At 44.1% G+C, this 25,076-nt stretch overlaps 1 long non-coding RNA gene across 1 annotated transcript in view; it reads right to left on the bottom strand.

Moving 5' to 3' along the window:
• Positions 1–7,780: 7,780 nt before the first annotated feature.
• LOC111969316 (uncharacterized) overlaps positions 7,781–25,076 on the bottom strand; it is a 125,464-nt gene continuing 108,168 nt past the window's right edge. Inside the window, exons 4-5 of the long non-coding RNA XR_002877977.1 lie at positions 14,339–14,484; positions 7,781–7,912 (exon numbers count right to left, since the gene is read on the bottom strand). This is a non-coding gene — a long non-coding RNA (uncharacterized lncRNA). The remainder of the gene's footprint in view (positions 7,913–14,338; positions 14,485–25,076) is intronic.

Below are 25,076 nucleotides of genomic sequence, written 5' to 3'. Positions count from 1 at the left end.
CAGCACGAACCACAGCAGTGGATGTTTCAGGCGGTGGATGTCGAGGACTGAAAACGCTAGAGTTGCTTTTCCAAGCCTTTACAGTGGGCCCCAGTCAGTAATGAGCCTGCTCCAGTACTTAAAAAGGGCTGCTATCAAACCACATACAAGCCTCTAATTACAATGACTTTTTCTACCAGATTTGGACATGCATTGAGTAGGCTAAGTAGCACGCAAACATGTGTGATCCATTTTCAATGTAAATGAGATCCAGTGGGAAGACGGGAGAAAKAACAAAACAGCAGGATAACCCTCACACACATCCCACATGGATTACAAGGATGGAATTAACAGAGGAATCTGAAAATGCAATGTAAGCCCATAGACATCCATAGCTGCTTCTAATTAAACAATTAAATAGTTAAGAAACATTTTAGACTATATATACACTGGCAAAAGGCCTATGTATACAAAGTAACTTCAACTAGGTTGATCCCTCAATCTCCCACTCTCTCCCACGCATGCATGCATGTACGTACGTACGTACATACAGACATGTGCACAAACGCTACACACTCCCACAAGCACACACACAGTGAACAGTCAGACAAAAGTGTGCAGTTGTTTAAAAACCGGTGTTTAGCTTGTGGAAAAGAGCCAGTTACTCTGCTTTCAACTGGACGATTCAAAGATCGGCTTCAAGGAAAAACACACTCAAAAACTACATTTTGTTCATTAGTCTACTGTTGATACAGTCCCAAAATGTTTGGCATGTCAGCAGTCACGTTCTCAAGACACATTGGACTTTCAAGAAACAAGTGTCACTTGCCACATCATGATGATGCGTTTTGCATCGTCATGATGATGTGGCATTTGACTTTTCCTTTAACTTGAGAGATCTGATGGGAAAGTTGGAGGGAGACCAAGCTACCTCACTGTTCCCAAGAACGCCAGCCTAGGCCAGGGGCGGGGCCCACAGCAAGACAACAGTCAAGTTACAATGGGCCCATGACACCATTGTGTTAGGCTATTGTGGAAACTTCACTATCAGCTTCCCACCGTGGGGGCASGCAGAACCAGAACCAGCCCAACCAGAGGAACCAGGTAGGCCTAGTCCGTTTGTGGTGTCCCCAAATTCAATAGGACAACAAAGACGATGACAAGCTCATCTTTCTATCATTCCACTTCGGACATCAAGCATGCTAACATCCTGTCTTTCTCTGAGTGACAGCTATGAATGTAGTCAGACCAGTTCTGTCAGTTGGGGGTTCCTGCACCGTGGGAGAGTTATGTTCTATTATTAGAGGTAGACCTGATGAGCTCTGTTTGCTTTACTGCAATGTGTACGTAGGACTGGCCTGTGTTATATTACGTAGAACATGGGAATCAACTGTGAAGACACAAGTGAGGCGACTAGGCAGGCTGAGATCTCATGGTCAACGTGTAAACACATTAGCACCACAACTCGGTCTTCCTTCTTAGACTGAGATTGAAAACAAAGCAGGAACACTACTAGCGCTTACTACCACACATGCCAACACCACCACTACCACCACTACCACCACTACCACCACTACCACCACTACCACCACTACCACCACCACCACCACCACGTCACACAGGAGCCAGACACATTCATGCTCCTGTATGAAGATTACCTTCAGGAGAATGTCATGGCGTGGGATATTGAGAGGCAATTCCCTCCTACTCAGAAAACAGGGAGAGAAGAGAGCGCTCCGTTGTCAAGCAGCCCAGTCAGACACAGCCGGCAAACAGGAAATGACGGAAGAAGAGACCGGAAGTGGCCACAGGATATTGTGTCACTGCTCTGTTTTGTGCTTGGCTACGATGACGAGAGCAGAGGAAAGTGTCGGTGCAGAACAACAGTCTTCAGTGGTGGTAATGACAGAGAGACAGATCGGCAGAGTACCGGAGGGCTTTCTCTCACACCACGTTGGCCTACTAAAGAGCTGCCGCTTACTGCTTGACCTCCTTATCTCCATGTACAGTGTACACTGGGCCATCCTGATGTAGGGTACCGTACACAAGGGGTCAAAGATGGTCTGGAGAAACAATGGAACCTTTTCAGAACGTCTAGACAGAGTGCAACTACTAGCCCGTCTAATATACCTAGTGGAGACTGTCAAGCTCCAAAACAACTGAACCCGACCAAATCTGATATCAAGTCAAGTAACAGTGAATAATTCATGGATCTTCCAAAGGATGGGAGATGAAATATTACAAAAACATTTCTCCCTCCAGGGATCTGAATAATGGTGGTGTGCAGCAGACAGACAGGGCTGATTTGGGCTGCGGGGGAGAAGACCTCAAGCCAGCAGCCCCATCCCTACTGAAAGCAGCACCTGCTGCACCTGCTGATAAGACAGGCATCCTGTATTCCTGCCATATCGTGAAGAAGATGATGTGTGTGCTAGCCTGGCAGCAGCTGATCTGRACTCATCACCGTCTCTGATCCGTCTCCCACTCCTCATAGCCTTATCCAGAGCAGTCTCCTCGCTGAGGAGCCCTGGCCATGACTCCTACACTCCCGCTGCAAGGCCCGCCGATGGTCTCCACGATAATACAGGGTACAACAACGATCTGCTACACAAACTACCATCTCTAGAAGAATGCCTTGCAAACTGTCAAAACAGTGTGTTCAAGATGAGAGCAAATCACTGCAATTAGCTACATCATTCATCTAACAGATGCCTCGGGGAGAAAACTTCCAGTAGAGATCGAGTGCACTGTTAGAACCATACAAATGGATGTTATGCACTCAAATAAGGCTCCACCACACACACTGACTTAAATTTATGTACTGACAGGGTAGTACTAGGCCTAGATAACTAACACCGTAGCACACTGTCATCTTGTGTGTTCGGAGCAAAGACAACACAAATGCAGAATGAAGCAAATCCCTGGTAAGAAAATGACCGACAGTATGAATTCCGCATTTCAAATGAAGTATATAGCCTAGTCCACGTTAGATGAGTTCCCTGTGTCCCTCCACTGTCGGTTTCCACCAAAACTAGCCAAATAATAAGGGGATGTGAAGGGTCTGACTTGCTCATCTTTCATAGCTGAACAATACAATCAAAAGTAGTCACATCGTACATTTCTCAAAAGCCAATATGTTACGAATTCAACACTATCTTTTTGTTCAGCTGCCTCAAGCTATAGCTTCAAAACATTATCTCATAGGCCAACTATGGTCATTTGTGTTACGGATGCCATGCAAAACCACTGAGTACATAGCATAGCCTCAGTCTGAACTCTCCATCAGCACACTAGCARGAGGGGTGTATTCTCCCAGCAGCCCCGCAGCACAGTGAAAACAACAGACAAGTAGTTCCTTTTCTGAGCAGAAGTGGAGCCACGCTGGACTGACTGCCATACCCTCAGACAGATTGAGAAAGAGAAAGAAATAGAGACCGAGCGAGGAGGGCGAAAGAGAAAATAGCTATGCAGTCATTAAGGAGGTTTCTGTTTCATCACTCGCTCTCTGTGTTGTTTTTTTCCACTCAGGATGAGGAGGGTGGAGAAATGTGAAGCTCTCTCTCCTTCAGGGGGTCATATGAAGCKCAGCCCACTAGGAGAGGACTGTACAGCCTGCACTTTCCTCCACACCCTCAAAGTTCACTACTGGAATCCCTGTGGTGGTTTTTCCCCAGGGTTCAGAATCCCTCTGTGGTCTCTTGACATTCATCTCCACCAGACATGAGGCCTGCAGCAGCACAGCCGGACCAGACTCCTCTAGCAGAACTTGGGCGGCAGGACCACCGTTTCTGCAGGCACAAGGGAGCAGGCCAGGGGAACACAACCCCTCCATACACGGGCCTACTGGGCCACAGTCTAGACTCTATCCCCACAATAAAGGGCCAAAGAAAAAGAGTTCACCATATCAAGGGGAGATACAGGATCATCAGAAAGACACCAATGTCAGGGGGAGGGGACAGCTGTAAAATGGTTAACAAATTCCTTAGGGTATAGACTACAGGTCGACCGATTAGGCTTTTTCAACGCCAATACCGATTATTGGAGGACCAAAAAAAGTCGATGACGATTAATCTGCCATTTTTAAAAATGTATTTATATTATATATATGTAATAATGGCAATTACAACAATACTGAATGAACACTTATTTGAACTTAATATAATACATCAATAAAATCAATTTAGCCTCAAATAAATAATGAAATATGCTCAATTTGGTTTAAATAATGCAAAACACAGCGTTGGAGAAGAAAGTAAAAGTACAATATGAGCCATGTAAAAAAGCTAACGTTTAAGTTCCTTGCTCAGAACATGAGAACATATGAAAGCTGGTGGTTCCTTTTAATATGAGTCTTCAATATTCCCAGGTAAGAAGTTTTAGGTTGTAGTTATTATAGGAATTATTATAGGAACTATTTCTCTCTATATCATTTGTATTTCCTATACCTTTGACTATAGGCACTATAGTATTGCCAGCCTAATCTCAGGAGTTGATAGGCTTGAAGTCATAAACAGCGCTGTGGATCAAGCATTGCTAAGAGCTGCTGGCAAACGCAGTAAAGTTTGAATGAATGCTTACGAGCCTGCTGCTGCCTACCACCGCTCAGTCAGACTGCTCTATCAAATATCAAATCAAAGACTTAATTTATAATATAATAAACACAGAAATACGAGCCTTTGGTCATTAATATGGTCAAATCCGGAAACTATCATTTAGAAAACAAAACCTGTATTCTTTCAGTGAAATACGGAACCGTTCTGTATTTTATCTAACGGGTGGCATCCCTAAGTCTAAATATTGCTGTTACATTGCACAACCTTCAATGTTATGTCATAATTATGTAAAATTCTTGCAAATTATTTCGCAARGAGCCAGCCGGCCCAAACAGTTGCATATACCCTGACTCCGCGTGCAATGAACGCAGGAGAAGTGACACAATTTCCCTAGTTTAATATTGCATGTTAACATGAATTTCTTTTAACTAAATATGCAGGTTTAAAAATATATACTTCTGTGTAGATTTAAAGAAAGGCATTGATGTTTATGGTTAGGTACATTCGTGCAACGGTTGTGCTTTTTTCGCGAATGTGCTTTTGTTAAATCATCCCCCGTTTGGCGAAGTAGGCTGTGATTTGATGATAAATTAACAGGCACCGCATTGATTATATGCAACGCAGGGCAAGCTAGTTAACCAAGTAATATCATCAACCATGTGTAGTTAACTAGTGATTATGTGAAGATTGATTGTTTTTTTTATAAGATAAGTTTAATGCTAGCTAGCAACTTACCGTGGCTCATTGCAGCCACAAGGTCCTTTTGACGCTGCACTCGCGTAACAGGTGGTCAGCCTGCCACGCAGTTTCCTCATGGATTGCAATGTAATCGGTGTCCAAAAACGCAGATTAACGATTGTTATGAAAACTTGAAATCAGCCCTAATTAAATCGGCCATGCCGAATCGGCCAGCCCTAATTAATCGGTCAACCTCTGGTATAGACAATAACACAGCATGAAAGGAACTAGCTATCAAGGCCAAGACAACAGAAGAGGCTAAGACTAACACAATAAAGGATGAACCATTTAATGAATGTTTCCATTGTACAGCCAGGTTTAAGACACGTGGATGGAAAAGACACTGAGAAGGTAACAGGCAGGGAACACGAAGACATTTCCACCCAGAAAGTGTAGAAATTACAGGCAAAGCCAATGAGTGAATTATGGTCTAGTTGATGTGAGAGTGACAGACATCCAGCCTGTAGAGGCAGAGACTCTCCCTAACATTAGCATAACAATAGACAATCAGGGCACTGTTCTAGACAGGGGGAGGGGAGAAACTGAGGTGGGAGGCAACCTTTCTCTGCCAACAGCCTGCTAACAGGTTACAGGGCCACTACCACCAACATACACACAAATACAAAACCAAGCCACTATAGCTGTGACTAAACAGTGATGACCAGGGGAATTTACTACGCTCCCGATTTGGTCACTCAAGCTGCACTGAGAACACAAATTCTATATTCAATATCTCTTCAAAACAGAGAAATACCATTTTCAAACGTTTCCTGCAGAAAACCAACACACGTCACCTAAACAAAAAAGAGAAATGTACACAATGGGTTGGACTCCATATTACCCAAAGAAATAACAGCTGAAGTTCACAGCAGCATTTCAAACCAACCCAATAACCCAGCACACAGAGATGTGGATTCCATTACCGTACATGTTATTACAGACCATCATCAACAAATCACTTCAAGATCCTCAAAGCTCAAGCCAAACAAGCTGGAACAGTAGTTCCCCCTTTCTCTCTTATTAAAGAATAACACAAGTGAGTGTCTCACCCCAAACCTTTTCAGGCCCTCGTGATTGACAAATCCTCACTTAATTGGCCCATGTTCCATGTGGCCCTTTTCTCTTTTTCCCAATGATGGACAGTTGAACCAAGTTAAACCAAGGCTAACCAAAACACAAAGCCTTCTTTGAGGTTATAAAAACACAGTCTGCAGGAGCTTAACCATCACACCTCTCAGCCCAGCACCTCTTCAACCTCAGGAGGCTGAAGAAATTTAGCTTGGCCCATAAGACCCTCAAACTTTTACAAATGCACCATTGAGAGCATCCTGTCGGGCTGTATCACCGCCTGGTACTGCAACTGCACCGTCCTCAACCTCAAGGCTCTCCAGAGGGTGGTGTGGTCAGCCCAACGCATCACCTGGGGCACACTGCCTGCCCTCCAGGACATCTACAGCACCCGGTGTCACAGGAATGGCAAAAAAATCATCAAGGACAACAACCACCCGGGCAACGGCCTGTTCACCCCGCTATCATCCAGAAGGCGAGGTCAGTACAGGTGCATCAAAGCTGGTACCGAGAGACTGAAAACTGCTTCTTTATCAAGGTCATAAGGCTGTTAAATAGTCACCACTAGCTGGCCACCGCCCAGTACCCTGCCCTGAACTTTAGTCACTGTCAACAGACGGCTACCACCCGGTTAGGCTACCATGCCCCTAAGAGGCTTCTGCCCTATGTACATAGTCATGGAACACTGGTCACTTTAAGTAATGTTTACATACTGTTTTACCCACTTCATATTAGAGGCTGCTGCCCTATGTACATACTGATGTCTTGGAATACGGGTCACTTTGATAATGATTACATACTGTTTAATCCACTTCATATGTTTATACTGTAATCTAGTCAAGGCCATCCTATTTAACTACTGCTGTACCTATACTATTCTTCAGATATACTACATATTCTACCCACATACTGTCTATATGATCTATACATCCCATCCCATCCACCCACACACACATATTTATACTCCGGACTCCGACATCGCTCCTAATATTTCTATATTTCTTAATTTCATTCTTTAACTTTTTAGATTTCTGTGTATTGTTGTGTATTGTTAACTGTTGGAGCTAGGGAACACAAGCATTACGCTACACACGCAGTAACATCTGCTAAATATGTGTGTGCACATATAGGGGCGGCAGGCAGCCTAGTGGTTAGAGCGTTGGGCCAGTAACCGAAAGGTTGCTAGATCAAATCCCCGAGCTGACAAGGTAAAAATCTGTCGTTCTGCACCTGAACAAGGCAGTTAACCCACTGTTCCTAGACCATCATTGTAAATAACAATTTGTTCTTAACTGACTTGCCTAGTTAAATGAAGGTAAAAAAAACAATTTWAAAAAAGTACATTCATTTCATTCTTCCAGCATGCTGGAGCTGAGGCTGGCTGAGGCTCAACTGCCAGGCTGAGGAAGTGATGTAACATCCCCTCCCCCTCCAGTCTTACCTGAGTCAGAATCTTTCTGGTCTCCATTGGCTCCAACAGTGAAGGGAAGCTTCCTCTTGGATGCCTTCTCTTTCATCTCTTTGACGCCATCGCTGCGGTCCAATTTAGGAGTCTTGTTTGACAATACTTTATCCTGGCAAAAAAAGAAAAGAAACATGTATTGCACAGCTATAAAGACACACAGATGATCATTTATGGGGTACACTACTAGCTACTAAAACTGTAGTTTAAAATGAAAGGGCTGATGTGGAAGGATATTTATAGAACTTCCTCTAGACGAGTGCCAAGCTTTAGCCTAATGTTGGAGACTTCCCTTAGCACTGGGAGAAGACAGAGACAGAGGGACACAGGCCATCCAGGCCAGGACACATTGACAGAGGGACACGAAGAGACAGGCAGGCGGCAGCTGTGTTTCCCAAAGCTTTACACTGCAGCGTGCTTCTGTCTGCCTGGAGACTTCCAGCGATTAGGGGATTTGCAGAGCGTGCCTTTTCCATGGAATTTCCTCTCGGCGTTCCGAGGCAGACGGTCTCAAATGGAAAGAGAGAGATGGAAGAAGCGGTAACACCGCCGGGGTCTGTGGTCCACGGCAACTGGAACCCATCAGAAGCTCCCGTCCCCCCATCAGCAAGCGGCCTGCTCCGGCACCAACGGCTCCCTCCGGCTGACGTTCTGTCTATACAGCACAGTACAGCGCTGCCTCTCCCTCGGCCTGCCTGGCCCAAAAGACTGCTGTTAAAGGGCCATGCAGCAGCTCTGATCGGGGCCCGTCTGCTCGGCTCTCACACGAAACACCCTCACAGTTAGCTCTAAGGAGCAGGGAGATCTGGCTAACACTTCATAAGAAAAAGGCGCAAGGATTTTAGTGCAGTGTTCCAAAGACAGGAAAATATATATCTCTCCTCTATACAATATACTGCTTATATATATATATATATATATATATATATATATTCAAATATCAGGCTATTAACTGCAACCTGATGGTTTTAGTTTGTAGTCAAAGTTAAAAGAACTCTGAACCCAGATTTGAATGATTGCTATAATTAAAAACATCGCAAACGATTATAAAACAAATAAATAAAACCTTATGTAATGCCTCTTTTTCTAAACACTAGATTTAGAGGGCCAGAGCAGCTGGGTTGTCGGCCGGGTGCTGTCTGTGGTAAGGAAGGCTAATTAAAGAGCTCTGTGTAGGTGGCTGTTTACCACAGAGCAGAGACGCGTGATCCGATCAGGTCAGATAAGAGGTGGAATGTAGCAGCAAAACGCTCTCTCTTTCTCAGGCTAGTTCCCACTGCTGTACAGTGGCTCACTCTGCAGCCCGCCCTGGCAAGTCCCAGCCCCCGGCTCTCCTACAGTCATGAGACTATGATGTCACCCTTACAGTACAGTGTAGACACACAGCAAGCTCTTCCTGCTGCTTAGAGCTAGGCTTAGCAGTAACTCTGTACACCAGCGAGAGGGAGGGAGGGAACGAGACACTATTTGTAGGTCTACATGTAGGAGGAATTTCCAAACAGAAAGACAGTACACAGTATACAGACAGCTGACACAGGCACGCACATACACAAAACAACTTGTCAAGACCGACAGAGGCGTTAGTGCTAGGCAGAGCTAGTCTTGCTGCAACACGCGGAGAAAAGAGAGCTGAATTAAAAGACAGCTGTGAGCCACTGCTTCAAGGCGGCCTTCATGAGAGACCGTGTTTACTGGTCTCCTAGCAATGCTCTCGCTCCTCCTCTCCCTCCCAGAGTCTGATGCAATTCTGTGCGGAAGGCTGTACATAGCAGACGCGCGTAAAGCTGCACCTCTGGGTTGCTGCTGTTGCTGACCCAGTGATTACCATGACATCATCATTCTGCGTCTAAGCCCACTGTGGCTGTCCATGCTGGCAACACGTCCACAAAAACACAAGCTGGCTTTAGCTGCCATTTAAAGGGACAGCTCTCCCCACTACCTAGGGGAAAACCCCACTGAAATGTCTCCCTAATCCCTAGTATCACAACCATGTTGAGAAACAATAACACAGGAAATGGCACCTGTTATTACGTTACCATTACAACTCTGCTCACATCTAATTAACAGCTCCGTTCATTAGAATCCACTTCTGGGAAATGATATTCAGTGGTCTAACATAGAACCTAGGGAGAACATCTCTAGGAACTAATCTCTCATGTTTTGTCTGAGTGTCTCAGTGTCAGGCTGACTGCAGCAGAATGCCCTGGCCTGCCTGCCTAGCAACGTAATGCTGCGTTTGATGCATGAGGATCTAAATTTGCCACAGTGCCAGCAGCCTCCACTTCATTGGTCAAAAATAATGAAGATTAGTTCATAGATAAAACCGGGACTACCTACTCAGATGAGCCATATATAGCTGTCTGGCTAAAGCACATAACCTATGCTATATCATGAGTCATTAAGCTGATGCAACACTACATACAGCCATTTCCCTGGCTCTAGGCTACATCTAGAAACACAGAAAGCATGTCTGTATTTAAAGGGGAGGGTTGTGTGATGGTATTCATAGTGCATTCAATACAGTAGCAAGGAACGTTTCAGAGAGCGGGACACGTGTATAAATTGCAAGTGTTGCAATAATTCACGTCGGTAAAAAAACAAAATAACAACTGTTTGACATAGTGCATTTTGCAAACTTGTATCTTAAGTAGGGATGCACGATATATCGGTGAACATATCGGAATCATCAAGTTTGCAGACGACACAACAGTAGTGGGCTTGATCACCAACAACGACGAGACAGCCTACAGGGAGGAGGTGAGGGCACTCGGAGTGTGGTGTCAGGAAAACAACCTCTCACTCAACGTCAACAAAACAAAGGAGATGATCGTGGACTTCAGGAAACAGCAGAGGGAGCACCCCCCTATCCACATCGACGGGACAGCAGTGGAGAAGGTGGAAAGTTTTAATTTCCTCGGCGTACACATCACAGACAAACTGAAATGGTCCACCCACACAGACAGTGTGGTGAAGAAGGCGCAAAAGCGCCTCTTCAACCTCAGGAGGCTGAAGAAAATTTGGCTTGTCACCTAAATCCCACAAACTTTTACAGTTGCACAATCGAGAGCATCCTGTCGTGCTGTATCACAGCCTGTTACGGCAACTGCACTGCCCTCAACCGCAAGGCTCTCCAGAGGGTGGTGTGGTCTGCACAACGCATCACTGGGGGCACCCTACCTGCCTACCATGAKACCTACAGCACCCGATGTCACAGGAAGGCCAAAAACATCATCAAGGACAACAACCACCCGAGCCACTGCCTGTTCACACCGCTATCATCCAGAAGGCGAGGTCAGTACAGGTGCATCAAAGCTGGGACCGAGAGATTGAAAAACAGCTTCTATCTCGAGGCCATCAGACTGTTAAATAGCCATCACTAACTCAGTGAGGCTGCTGTCTACACTGAGACCCAAACACTGGACACTTTAATAAATGGATCACTAGTCACTTTAAACAATGCCACTTTAATAAATGTTTACATATCTTACATTACATGTATATACTGTATTTTATATACTGCACCTTGCCTATGCCGCATGGCCATCGCTCATCCATATAATTAGATGTACATATTCTCATTCACCCCTTTAGATTTGAGTGTATTAGGTAGTTGTTGGGGAATTGTTAGATTACTTGTTAGATATTACTGCACTGTTGGAACTAGAAGCATAAGCATTTCGCTACACTCGCATTAACATCTGCTAACCATGTGTATGTAACCAAGAAAATTTTATTTGGCCGGTATTAGCTAAAAATGCCAACGTCGGTATCAGTCTAGTTTAACGCAGATTTTAAAAAACGATGTCGAAGCTACCGTTCATACCTATATAATGTAGGTACATGACGTAATGACGCCACGTAAAATGTAGCGCTACAAGTGCAACACAGCATTCCTAACRTAGCCCACAATGTCTGCTGTGTGGATCGAGCAGTCAACAAGTCCAGCAGTCATTTGAAAGAGTAAGAACATTTCAGCGAGACAACTCAAAGGCGAAATCCATCAACGCCAAGATAATGGAATTCATTGCCTTTGACAATCAACTGTTCTCTGTCGTGGGTGATGTTGGCTTTCACCGACTGGTCAAGTCGTATTTGACGCGTTAAATACGTTTTTAATTTGACACGTCAAATAACACAGTTCAGTTATAGAATGTTGTGTGTTCTGAATTTGCACGTGCAAGCCAAGCGCCACCACTACTATCAGTAGCACTGTCAAAGCTGTACAAAAAAGTTACTGTCAAAGCTGTACAAAAAAGTTATCCCAAACAAGCAAACACCGGCCACGAATGATGTGTTTACAATACCGTATTGGTAATAAAGCATTTTTTGGTTCGACCGCAACTTCTGGGGTAGCTAGCTTTAGCTTGGTACCTAGCTAGCACCGATACAACCAGCCTGAAAACAATGACCAGTAGAAACTGCAATCATTTTCATTTTTCTTAGCAATGATTTAGGAATCCTTGTGAGTAAGTATTAGCTAGGTTACCACTTGTTGTTCGCCTATTGAAATTGAACTTCAGTTCATGAAAATAAATAGCTAGCCAGCTACGTAGCCTTGTGCCCAAAGCTAACGTTATGAGCAGCCAGCTAGCTTCTTCTTGCTCGTGAGGTTCGACCGGACCAGGTTACGTGTTGTGAAGCTAGCCACAATAAGGATTAGGCACAATAGTGGAATTTMCAGTTTGTCTTCAAAATAAAAGTAACTCTTTGGAAGTGATGCAGAAGGTTAATATGGGTGGAATCATGCCATATTTAGACTAGATAATGTTAAACAAGGTTGGAATGTGAAGCAATGAAATGGGGTATCAGTCTARTCYGAAACACCCACAGAACACAARTGTRWAGAGTTTACGCAAATATTAGCATTGTAGCTCTTATCACGGGACTGTGACTGTGTGAAATCACCTCCTCATTCAGCCTATTGTGTGTATTGACATTCATGTTGCACTGTACAGCTTTACCTAAGGTTTGGGGATCAATGAAATGGGGTATCGGTCTACTCAATACCCAAGATATTTTTTCCCAACGTCCTCAGACTCCAAAACATCCACGCAGTATTGTTTTTCCTCMGGAATAATGTTCAATACACATAGGTTGACAATAAATGTGGCTCAATTCAGTTGTTTCAGAGTCCCATAATAAGAGCTAATGTTCTCTGGGAGTCACTGAGTAGACTGATACCCCATGTCATTGATCCACAATCCATAGGTAAGGCTGTACAGTGAAATAAGTATGCTCCCAATGTAATTCTAAAGTATAATACATCCAGTGTGATTTCAACAGATTTTTGTCAAATTAATGAATTGTCTTTTTGTTGATTTTATATAACAACGTTTCAACCTCGTTTAGCATGATCTATTCAATTATGGCATAATTCTACTATTTGTATTAATTTGCATCACTGTCAATGACATACTTTTAAGTCCACTATTGTGGCTAATCCTTATTGTGTCTAGCTTCACATAGATGGGTCCGACCATCATTAATCAAATAAGAAATGTCTTTATTAATTAGGGTTATTTTAAATGACACCTAGCAAGCTAACTATAGCTACTGAAACAGATTGTCGTTTTGCTATGTTTTTGGGGAAGAACATTGTTTGCATCCATGAGCTAGCTAGCTTTTTTATGACCAGCACTGTAGGTGTGCGAGACAACTTTACCAGCATCATAGCATACATATCGATTAATCTTTGTGACATATGAAATACGATTTGACATGTCAAGTAGTGTTTTTTGACACGCAAAGACCCAAACGGCATTCCATAGTATGAGAAATCCTGATTGAGAATATAACGACTGAACAAATGAACAACGAAACAGCACAGCAACTAAAAGAAAGAAATAGGTTTTAATGATGTTTTACTGGTAATGGGGACAAACGTAAATGCCAACAAAATAACTTTTTGGTCAGTGTGGTGTGTGTGTGACTTTTATTTAACTAGGCAAGTCAGTTAAGAACAAATTCTTATTTACAATGACGGCCAAACCCGGGCGACGCTGGGCCAATTGTGCGCCTCCTTATAGGACTCCCAATCATGGCCGGATGTGATACAACCTGGATTTGAACCAGGGACTGTAGTGACGCCTCATGCACTGAGATGCAGTGCCTTAGACCGCTGCGTCCATGTGTGTGTGCTAACTATTTAACTGTACTAGAATGCTTAAAAGGCCACCAAAATTGTAAATATCTGTTTTTTTGGCGAGGAAAATATTGGATATTGGCCAAAAATGTCATATCGGTGCATCACGAATTTGAAGTGTTCACAACAAGTGTTTTCTTTCACTGTAGAAATGTTACCATGGCCCACGCCCAACATGGGACTTCAGTCATAAGAAATAATTCTAAAAAAAGCAACAATGGGCTCTTAGCCAGTTGAATGCCAACTCCCATGGAGCTGTTTATTAAGTCCAGAATGATTTTTACTGTGTAATGAGGACATGACCCCTAGATGCAGGACTCAGCAGCGGGAGCGGTAAAGGGCTTGTGTATGTGTGTGTGTAGATTTGTGGTGTGTCAGTATGTGTGTGTTTCTTACCTTCTTCCCACTCTGCTTCTCCACCATGTCAGTGTTGAGTGGGAAGTCTTCCAGCTGGGGGGTTTTTGAACCCCCACCCTTGGGCATCGTTCAGCTATCGCCACGCCAAACCTCATTCACGCTTCCATCGCATCGTCATCGACCGTCTGCCAAAGGAGAGAGCGAGKGAGATAGAGYGGGAGATGGAAAGAGACACGTTAGCACCTGGTCACTCGCCTCCACAGAAAACACATTTCCACCCTGCCACACAATGCTCCCATTAGCAGTACATCAGGCTCCCCATTTTCAACAATTACACCTGCATTCTGGTTTCAAAGGGGAGGAAGTGTGCAGAATAATGCCCCTGCTCCAGACCCACTCTCTGCCCTGTAAGTTTAGGGTGTTTCATTGCCATATCCATAGGGTGAGAGAGATAGTGGTCAATGCGGGTGAAAGACAGGCCTACGGAAGCGAGTCTAAGCAAGTTTTTAATACCATCCTGTAAAGTAGCTAATCCCTTATTCACACACAATACATTCCTAATTGAAACCAATGTCTTGATGTCAATAACATTAATCCATCTCGATTACAATAAACATGGGGAGAATTATAGGTTTTGCTATATTGTGCAATGCCAGCGAAACGGTTTTTACTGTGGGACAGGAGACAAACATATCTGCTTCATGACTCCTGGTAACAGCTGAGGAATGTCTTCAGGGATATGGCATGTCTGGACAACAGCCCTGCTGCCCTACCCAACATTAATACTACACAGTGTTGGTGTGATGCAGGGAATGGTGTGCTAGCAGGGAGTGGTGTGCTAGTGTAATGCAGGGAGTGGTGTGATAGCAGGGAGTGGTGTGCTAGCAGAGAGTGTTGTGCTAGTGTGATAGCAGACAGTGTTGTGCTAGTGTGATAGCAGGGAGTGTTGTGCTAGTGTGATAGCAGGGAGTGTTGTGCTAGTGTGATAGCAGGGAGTGTTGTGCTAGTAGTGATGTTTGTGCTAGAAGTGTAAAGCAAGGGAGTGGTGTGCTAGTGTGATGCAGGAGTGGTGTGCTAGTGTGATAGCAGGGAGTGTTGTCTAGTAGAGAGTGTTGTGCTAGTAGGAGAGTGTTGTGCTGGTAATGCAGGGAGTGTGTATGTGTGATGCGGGAGTGGTGTGATAGTGTGATGCAGGGAGTGGTGTGCTAGTGTGATAGCAGGGAGTGTTGTGCTAGTAGAGAGTGTTGTGCTAGTGTGATAGCAGGGAGTGGTGTGCTAGCAGATGAGTGTTGTCTAGTAGCAGAGTGTTGTGCTAGTGTAATGCAGGAGTGTGTGATAGTGTGATGCAGGGAGTGGTGTGCTAGTGTGATAGCAGGGATTGTTGTGCTAGTAGAGAGTGTTGTGCTAGTGTGATAGCAGGGAGTGGTGTGGCTAATGTAATGCAGGAATGGTGTGCTAGCAGGGAGTGGTGTGCTAGTGTGATGCAGGGAATGGTGTGCTAGCAGGAGGGTTGCTAGTGTGCGGTGTGCTTGGAGGGAGTGGTGTGCTGCAGGGAAGTGGTGTCTTGCAGGGAGTGTGTGCTTGAGGGGGTGTTGGCAGTGTGCTGCAGGGAGTGGTGTGCTTGCAGGAGTGGTGTGCTAGTGTGCTGCAGGGAGTGGTGTGCTTGCAGGGAGTGATGTGCTAGTGTGATGCAGGGAATGGTGTGCTGCAGAGAGTGGTGTGTAGTGTGATGCAGGAATGGTGTGCTAGCAGGGAGTGGTGTGCTAGTGTGATGCAGGGAATGGTGTGCTGCAGGGAGTGGTGTGCTTGGAGGGAGTGGTGTGCTAGTGTGATAGCAGGGAGTGGTGTGCTAGTGTGATGCAGGGAATGGTGTACTACAGGGAGTGATGTGCTTGGAGGAGTGGTGTGCTAGTGTGATAGCAGGGAGTGGTGTGCTAGCAGGGAGTGGTGTGCTAGTGTGCTAGCAGGAAGGGTGGTGCTAGCAGGGAGCGGTGTGCTAGAAGGGAGTGTGTGCTTGTGTGATGTAGGGAATGGTGTGCTTGTTGTGATGCAGGGACTGGTGTGCTAGTGTGATGCAGGGACTGTGGGCTAGTGTGATGCAGGGACTGGTGTGCTAGTGTGATGCAGGGACTGGTGTGCTAGTGTGATGCAGGGACTGGTGTGCTAGTGTGATGCAGGGAGTGGTAGCACACTGCTAGCAGGGAGTGGTGTGCTAGTGTGGGAGGCCTTTCTGAACCCACTGTTAGGTGCTAGCATGAAACCCTCTAGACACTCTGCAGTGAGCTTGCTACAACCACTGCAGTGGTTTTATAGTACGGCCAACTCTGCAGGGAGCTAGTGGCGCCTTGCTAAACCATCTGCAACGTTTTCATAGTGAGGCCTATTCTGCTCTAAGCTTAGTATGGCCTCTCTCCTGCCCAGTTCCCTCCTGCTGAATCTCCATGCAGCCATGCTACTAGATTATCCCTATTCTCTTTAGTATCCACTTCCCCGTCTGCATGTGGAGAGGTTGCTTCCGAGCGCCCATGAATAAATGATATGTAAAGAGTTTCTCAATATTTTTCTACTCCATAATGCTTTTTTTTTTTTACCAGAGTGTGTGCAGAGGGCTGGGCTGGAGCCTGCCCCTCCTCCTGCCATCCTCCCTCTCTCTCTCCACTACCCGGGAACGCTGCCTGGCACTCAGCTCTGCCCTGGCGCCATGGCCCTCCCTCTGCAGCTCTCCTACTCAAAGACAGCTATTTATATCCCAGAGCCAGCGACGCACACCGACAGAGGAACATTGCTCCTCTCTCTTCCTGGCATATGGAAAGTGAGACGCAGCAAACCTCTGCTCTGCCTCCACCCCTCTTCTCTGGCCCCATCCCCCAAAGCCTCACACACTCCAAGCTCACATTACGCAGCACAAAGTGGCAAAGGGGTCAACTACTAACAGAGACAAAGATTCTATGATACACACATTGTGCCGACTTAGTTTGAGGTATCTTGAACAATAAACTCCACACCCCCATCGTAAATTCACACATCGTGATTGAAACCAGCCTTTGATGTTAGTGGTGCGACACAGTTTCATATTATATTGAGATAATTATTTTGTATAATAACTTAACCAAGTACAATTTCCCCTCTGCTATAACTTTCTGAGTGTGTATGTTGGTGCCTGTATGCGCATGGCAGGATCAATAACAACCTATTAAGTTTTCCTATATGGTTTCCACCGTGTACCATATAACTTCAATAAATAGTGTTCTCTCTCTCCCTTTTTTACATAACATAATAACTATCGTATATAATACCATAGGCCTATATTATTATAGATAACATCACTATCCAGATGCTGTGCTTCTTGACGTAATTGTGTTATTAGGTTGTCTTTAAGGATTCTGGGGTGGTTTTGGCACAGGGGRTAAATAAGTGTATTATGTTATTGAGTCCTCAGTTAGTTCCTCTATAGGGGTTTTTAGGGAAAGGGAGACTTCAATGTCTGATATGTGTGTTCTGAGCTTTCATCTCCTAGTGGGGAGAGGAACACACACACACACACACACACACACACACACACACACACACACACACACCAGAAACAGAACCCCAAGAGGAAACACAATAACATCCATTCCAAAACACAGGCCTAATTTCCTCCGCCTTCCACCCCATTCAAAAGCTGTACAGCATCTGCTATCTGTGTGTGTGTGTGTTGTGTGTTGTGTGTGTGTGTGTGTGTGTGTGTGTGTTGTGTGTGTGTGTGTGTGTTTACACAGAGGGGCCTCTCTCCACAAGCCAAGCAGCTCTAATTCATCACATATGAGTAAGTCTATGCACTGTAAGGTACAGTAGAGAGAAGCCGAGGCCCTGGTCCAATGCTGGATCCTGCAGCATCCGCTTCCCGCTCCTTTACACTGAAAACAACAAATCCTGGCTCCCTCTTCCAACCCCCCAAACACACACCATGTGTACAGTCTGTCCACACTCCCTCAGGGGTCCCTTCCTGCCACTCTGCAAACAGGGTCAGCCATTTTTTCCAAAGCTGTATTGATGAAATGTTGTACAGTTTTTGTCTAGCGTCAGCATCACCTCCATAAGTCATGAAATTACCTCACCGATTTGAGTTTCACTTTGACATTGTTTTGTCTGGGAGGCTAGGTAAACAAAGCCCACGTCATCCTCACAGCACTGTTTACAGTGGAAAAGCAGCACACCAGGAGCCAAATTGCAAATGCTAAAGGCCTATTGGAGAGAACATTGATCTGCAATCATGGAACAGCACAATTTCGATAAGTGTGGTAAGTGTAAATTTGGCATTTTCAGGCAAAGTGACGTACGTTCCTTATTTTGCTTGCAATACCGTATTGGAAATGCCTTATCCATCCAATTTCAACAGCAAAAGCATGACACACATGGGAGCCATGTTAAAAGGTCTATATAAACAGTCTTTGATGTGTGTTGTTTTGCTGACAGCCCTTCCAGGCACCAATGTCACCTGACAGCAGTGATTGGTCATGTAACTACACACTTGAGCCATTAGACAAAGCATTGGCTTGCTAGCTAGCTGACTATTCTCAACTACGATTGGTGCTTGGAGAGGGTGGGTGGGTTCACACACAGGTTAGAGCTGTTACTCTTAGCGTGAAATCAGACTATCCCAACAGAGGCAGAGCCTTGTGGGTTCATCGCACTGACCCAGTAGATGAGTAAATAATGTGGTCTTTAATGGGTTCCCAATGGGGACGTTTTTACTGAGACTGACCCCTGGTCAGCAGAGCTGGAGGTTAGACTTTAGCGCTTTCTACTGCTTCTACACTACACAGAGCCCTCACCTCTTTCTCCTGCTTCTACACTACACAGAGCCCTCACCTCTTTCTCCTGCTTCTACACTACACAGAGCCCTCACCTCTTTCTCCTGCTTCAACACTACACAGAGCCCTCACCTCTTTCTCCTGCTTCTACACTACACAGAGCCCTCACGCCTTTCTCCTGCTTCAACACTACACTGAGAGCCCTCACCTCTTTCTCCTGCGTCAATACTAAGAGCCCTCGCTTCAATACTGGAGAGCCCTCACTCTTTCTCCGCTTCAACACTACATGAGACCCTCGCTTCAATACTATGAGAGCCCTCACCTCTTTCTCCTCTTCAACACTACACCAGAGCCCTCACCTTTTGCTCCTGTTCAACACTACACAGAGCCCTCACCTCTTTCTCCTGCTTCAACACTACATTGAGAGCCCTCACCTCTTTCTCCTGCTTCAACACTACACTGAGTCCTCACCTCTTCTCCTGCTTCAACACTACACTGAGTCCTCACCTCTTCTCCTGCTTCAACACTACATTGAGAGCCCTCACCTCTTTCTCCTGCTTCAACACTACACTGAGTCCTCACCTCTTCTCCTGCTTCAACACCACACTGAGTCCTCACCTCTTTCTCCTGCGTCAATACTAAGAGCCCTCGCCTCTTCAACACTACACTGAGTCCTCATCTCTTCTCCTGCTTCAACACTACACTGAGTCCTCACCTCTTTCTCCTGCGTCAATACTAAGAGCCCTCGCTTCAATACTGGAGAGCCCTCACCTCTTTCTCCTGCTTCAACACTACACAGAGCCCTCACCTCTTTCTCCTGCTTCTACACTACACAGAGCCCTCACCTCTTTCTCCTGCTTCAACACTACACAGAGCCCTCACATCTTCTCCTGCTTCAACACTACACAGAGCCCTCACCTCTTCTCCTGCTTCAACACTACACTGTGGCAGAAAATAGACCTTTCTTAACTGTGCTGCTATAACTTACTTTTGTATGTCTGCAGGGTTCTCCCCAAAGAGTGTAAAAGGGGCGCCTTGCCACATTGTGGACCTGGCTGCGCCACTATGTAAATAAAAATTGTGAGTGGCTTGTCGTTCTGTGTGAGAAAGAAACATTCCAAACTGACTCTGGGAAAGTTGTGGGACGACATATCCCAAAATCATACCACCGTACATAGATTTTGTTTTTAAAGCAATAAGGCTGATGCAACAGATCAGAACGTTGTTAAGAAGTTGATCAACTATTATTAAAGATATTAATTGTCGCTATGGACATGTTACTGTAGCTGCGTTCTGTGTCTGTAAAGGGTTGCAGAAGATATAACGTCATTGCCCGGCAATACACATGTAATAGGAGCATTATTCTGCATTGAAAATTTACATGGACTTTTTTTTTCTTCTTATAGTTTTAACGGAAAACCAATAACGTGGCAGTTTAAATGTTAAGCAATGTTCAATTTGTCACATCAGTTTTAATGGCATATGTGGAAGTTAGAAAATAATTCCATAACAATTTCTATAACGCCTGCTACCAGAAGTTGTTCATCATTAGTGGACGTGCATTATGCAATAACAACAAGGGGCATTTTCATAGACAGACTTGAAAGCCAGATCAGTGAATATTGCAAAAAGCTAATTAAACTGTTTTGATAAGGGGCCTCCCGAGTGGTGGTGGTCTAAGGCACTGCACTGCAGTGCTAGCTGTGCCACTAGAGATTCTGTGTTCGAGTCCAGGCTCTGTCGTGGGTCGGCCGCGACTGGGAGACCCATGGTGCGGCGCACATTTGGCCCAGCGTCGCCGAGGATAGGGTTTGGTCGGCAGGGAAGTTCTTGTCCCATCGCACACTAGCGACTCCTGTGGCGGGCCGGGCGCAGTACACGCTGACACGGTCGCCAGGTGTACAGTTTTTCCTCCGACACATTGGTGCGGCTGGCTTCCGGGTTAAGCGGGCATTATGTCAAGAAGCAGTGCGGCTTGGATGGGTTGTGTTTCAGAGGACGCACGGCTCTCGAACTTCACCTCTCAAAGTATTTTGATAAAATAATTAGTGGGTCTTATGGTTGAAGGCTTATATTTAGCCTAGGTATACTTTGACAAAGCCCCGAATTCATTAGATTATTTCCAACTTTTTGAAATGAAGTGTATTTATCTTTAATTGTGCAACAAAGTTTATTTTGAGAAAATGTTTAAGCCAAATCACTCTGCCCTACCATAACATCGCCAGGCCTTGTGACACACACTGAATTACTCTTGCCCTCATGGTCCCAGTTCTGTTGACCACAGAAATGACCAGTATAATTCTAGGACAAATGTGGAAAAGTGTATTTAAGGCACTGTGTTTGCTATTTTATTAGTTATACTTTTAGGCTCTAGATTGCAGGAAATGGCAGTTTCAGGTGTTAAAAGAGTCAAAAATCTCTGAGTCAAAACTGGACTCACCTCAATAATCAGTACCACCTTTTTAAAAAATCCTGGGGAGAACCCTGGTCTGGAATATCATGGTAAACATATTCCATGTAAATTACATAGTATCATGGCTAACAGATGATTATGTTGCTGCAAAAAAAAACATTTCACTCTGAGACAGCACTGTGTCTGTTGTGAAGGACTCCCTGTCCACTGACATGGTAGGACCCATGAGGACACACACTGCTAATCATCTCCAGTCTCCACTCGCAAGCAACTGCATCTGGCTTACAAACACATTTACTGGACACGCTGCTTATGAACATGAAACAGTCTGGATACATAACTACCGTAATTCCATTGGGATGATAAAACAAACAAACAAGCCCCTAAAATGATAGCAAGCCTTAGTAAACAGATACAGTCCTCTGGGAGCTTGTGTGCAGTGGTGGGGGTGGGTTCACTTTTTCCACTGCGTGGGCTGAGCCTCTCCATACGTTTAACAGTATCATATGATCAGCTAGCACGAAAATACACAGAGAGAGAGGGCAAATATCTACTACTCCGCAATGAGCTGCAGGGACTATAGGTCCACACAGCGAAGTAAAGTTTTCAATGAAAATCACAGAAGCGGGGTGAGGAAGCAATCTTTCCCCATCGAAAGCAGTTCAGCCAAGACTCTTATATAAACTGGATAATAGTTTGATTTGATATATTATTTTTTACACATACATATATACAGTTAAAGTCGGAAGTTTACATACACCTTAGCCAAATAKARTYAYWRTRAYTMTTTCACAATTCCTGACATTTAATCCTAGTAAAAATTCCCTGTCTTACGTCAATTAGGATCACCACTTTATTTTAAGAATGTGAAATGTCAGAATAATAGCAGAGAGAATGATTTATTTCAGCTTTTATTTCTTTCATCACATTCCCAGTGGGTCAGAAGTTTACATACACTCAATTAGTATTTGGTAGCATTGCCTTTAAATTGTTTAACTTGGGTCAAACGTTTTGGGAAGCCTTCCCAAAACAGCCTTTGGAGGAGCTGAAAGTCCGTATTGCCCAGCGACAGCCCCGAAACCTGAAGGATCTGGAGAAGGTCTGTATGGAGGKGTGGGCCAAAATCCCTGCTGCAGTGTGTGCAAACCTGGTCAAGAACTACAGGAAACGTATGATCTCTGTAATTGCAAACAAAGGTTTCTGTACCAAATATTAAGTTCTGCTTTTCTGATGTATCAAATACTTATGTCAWGCAATAAAATGCAAATTAATTACTTAAAAATCATACACTGTGATTTTCTGGATTTTTGTTTTAGATTCCGTCTCTCACAGTTGAAGTGTACCTTTGATAAAAATTACAGACCTCTACATGCTTTGTAAGTAGGAAAACCTGCAAAATCGGCAGTGTATCAAATACTTGTTCTCCCCACTGTATGTGTATGCATGTATGTATGTGTGTATTTAAAAAAAAAAGTCCTCTGCATATATACACACAGTCATTTACAACATAACCAATGTCTACACTCTATTTCTGATCAATTTCATGTTATTTTAATGGACAATTTTCTTGACTTTTCTTTCAAAAACAAGGACATTTCTAAGTGGCCCCAGACTTTCGAACAAAACATGCTCAATGGGTGATGTCTGGTGTAGAGTTCGACCGATTAAATCGGAATGGCCGATTAATTGGGTCCGATTTCAAGTTTTCATAACAATCGGTAATCTGCATTTTTGGACACCGATCATGGCCGATTACATTGCACTCCACGAGGAGACTGCGTGGCAGGTTGACTACCTGTTATGCGAGTGCAGCAAGGTGCTAGCTAGTATTAAACGTATCTTATAAAAAACAATCAATCTTAACATAATCACTAGTTAACTACACATGGTTGAAGATATTACTAGTTTATCTAGCTTGTCCTACGTTGCATATAATTGATGCGGTGCCTGTTAATTTATCATCGAATCATAGCCTACTTCACCAAACGGGTGATTTAACAAGCGCATTCGCGATGTGTACCAAACCATAAACATCAACGCCTTTCTTAAAATCAATACACAAGTATATATTTTTAAACATGCATATTTAGTTAATATTGCCTGCTAACATGAATTTCTTTTAACTAGGGAAATTGTGTCACTTCTCTTGCGTTCTGTGCGACAGAGTCAGGGTATATGCAGCAGTTTGGGCCGCCTGGCTCGTTGCGAACTGTCAAGACTATTTCTTCCTAACAAAGACAGCCAACTTCGCCAAACGGGGGATGATTTAACAAAAGCTCATTTGCGAAAAATGCATAATAGTTGCACGAATGTACCTAACCATAAACATCAATGCCTTTCTTAAAATCAATACACAGAAGTATATTTTTTTTAAACCTGCATATTTAGTTAAAAGAAATTTATGTTAGCAGGCAATATTAAACTAGGGAAATTGTGTCACTTCTCTTGCTTTCATTGCACGCAGAGTCAGGGTATATGCAACAGTTTGGGCCGGCTGGCTCGTTGCAAACTAARTTGCCCGAATTTTACATAATTATGACATAACATTGAAGGTTTTGCAATGTAACAGGAATATTAAGACTTCTGGATGCCACCCGTTAGATAAAATACGGAACGGTTCCATATTTCACTGAAAGAATAAACTTTTTATTTTCAAAATTATAGTTTCCGGATTTGACCATATTAATGACCTAAGGCTCGTATCTCTGTGTGTTATGTTATAATTAAGTCTATGATTTGATATGTGATAGAGCAGTCTGAGTAGTGGTAGGCAGCAGCAGGCTCGTAAGCATTCATTCAAGCAGCTCTTCGCTGTGCTTCAAGCATTGCGCTGTTTATGACTTCAAGCCTATCAACTCCCGAGATTAGGCTGGTGTAACCGATGTGAAATGGCTAGCTAGTTAGCGGGGTGCGCGCTAATAGCATTTCAAACGTCACTCGCTCTGAGACTTGGAGTAGTTGTTCCCCTTGCTCTGCATGGGRCGCGGCTTTTGTGGAGCGATGGGTAACGCTGCTTCGAGGGTGGATGTTGTCGATGTGTTCCTGGTTCGAGCCCAGGTAGGGGCGAGGAGAGGGACGGAAGCTATACTGTTACACTGGCAATACTAAAGTGCCTATAAGAACATCTAATAGTCAAAGGTATATGAAATACAAATGGTAGAGAGAGAAATAGTCCTATAATAACCTCAACCTAAAACTTCTTACCTGGGAATATTGAAGACTCATGTTAAAAGGAACCACCAGCTGTCATATGTTCTCATGTTCTGAGCAAGAAACTTAAACGTTWGCTTTTTTACATGGCAGAATATTGCACCTTTACTTCCTTTTCCAACACTTTGTTTTTGCATTATTTAAACCAAATTGAACACGTTTCATTATTTATTTGAGGCTAAAATGATTTTATTGATGTATTATATTAAGTTAAAATAAAAGTGTTCATTCAGTATTGTTGTAATTGTCATTATTACAAATAAATAAACACATATATACATTTATTTTTTTTAAATTWATTTTTAAAAAGCTGATTAATCGGCATCGGCTTTTTTTGGTCCTCCAATAAATCGGTATT

This window comes from Salvelinus sp. IW2-2015, linkage group LG10 (genome assembly GCF_002910315.2).
Source record: "Salvelinus sp. IW2-2015 linkage group LG10, ASM291031v2, whole genome shotgun sequence".
NCBI classification, from domain to species: Eukaryota; Metazoa; Chordata; class Actinopteri; order Salmoniformes; family Salmonidae; genus Salvelinus; species Salvelinus sp. IW2-2015.
Note: the sequence above shows the minus strand (reverse complement) of the source record. Positions and strands in the feature narration are given on the sequence as shown.